This window comes from Triticum urartu, chromosome 6, assembly GCF_003073215.2.
Source record: "Triticum urartu cultivar G1812 chromosome 6, Tu2.1, whole genome shotgun sequence".
In the NCBI taxonomy this organism is placed as follows: Eukaryota; Viridiplantae; Streptophyta; class Magnoliopsida; order Poales; family Poaceae; genus Triticum; species Triticum urartu.
Window position 1 is genome coordinate 496,406,394 of NC_053027.1, and position 1,498 is coordinate 496,407,891.

A 1,498-nucleotide genomic window follows, 5' to 3' on the forward strand; every position below is an offset into this window, starting at 1 on the left:
TTGTACAAAAGAACATATTCTCCGACTTTACACTCACGCTTTTGGATTCTTTTGTCATGCCATCTTTTAAGTTTTTCTTTGAATAATTTTGCATTTTCATAAGCTTGGGTTCTCCATTCATCTAATGAGCTAATATCAAATAACCTCTTTTCACCAGCAAGTATGAAATCATAGTTGAGCTCTTTGATAGCCCAATATGATTTATGTTCTAACACAAGAGGCAAATGACAAGCTTTTCCATAAACTATTTTATAAGGAGACATACCCATAGGATTTTTATATGCTGTTCTATAAGCCCAAAGTGCATCATCTAATTTCTTAGACCAATTCTTCCTGTACATATTGACTGTCTTTTGCAAAATTAATTTTATTTCTCTATTGCTAAGTTCAACTTCACCACTAGACTGAGGATGGAAAGCACCATGAATAAAGTGTGAACCACCATCAGTCATTAAATATCTAGGGACTCCAAACCTTGGGAAAATAACTTCCTTAAGCATTTTAATAGAGGTGTTGTGATCAGCACTACTGGTTGGAATAGCTTCTACCCATTTAGTAACATAATCAACAGCAACCAAAATATGTGTATACCCATTAGAGGAAGGAAAAGGTCCCATGTAATCAAATCCCCAAACATCAAATGGTTCAACAGCAAGTGAATAATTCATAGGCATTTCTTGACGCTTACCGATATTACCTATTCTTTGACATTCATCACAAGATAAGACGAACTTACAAGCATCCTTGAAGAGAGTAGGCCAATAAAATTCAGATTGCAATACCTTGTGAGCAGTTCTATCTCCGGCATGATGTCATCCATAAGCTTCGGAGTGACATTTCCGTAGGATTTGTCCCTGTTCATGTTCAGGTACACAACGTTTAATAATACCATCTACTCCTTCTTTATAAAGATGTGGGTCATCCCAAAAGTAATGTCTTAAATAATAGAAGAATTTTTTGGTTGATAAGTAAAGCTAGGTGGTAAATATTTAGCAACAATGTAATTAGCATAGTCAGCATACCAAGGAGTATTATGAGCAACATTTATTGCAGCTAATTGCTCATCAGGAAAACTATCATCAATAGGTAGTGGGTCATCAGGCACATTTTCAAGCCTAGATAAATTATCAGCTACGAGGTTCTCAGCTCCTTTTCTATCAATGATATGTAAATCAAATTCTTGTAACAAGAGAACCCATCGAATAAGTCCAGGTTTAGCATATTTCTTTTCCATAAGATATTTATAGCAGCATGATCGGTGTGAACAATTACTTTGGAATCAACAATATAAGGTCTAAATTTATCACAAGCAAACACCACTGCTAAGAATTCTTTTTCAGTAGTAGCATGGTTTCGTTGAGCACTGTCTAGAGTTTTACTAGCATAATGAATAACATTCAATTTCTTATCAACTCTTTGTCCAAGAACAGCACCAACAGCATAATCACTAGCACCACACATAATTTCAAAAGGCAAGTTCCAATCTGGTGGTTAAACA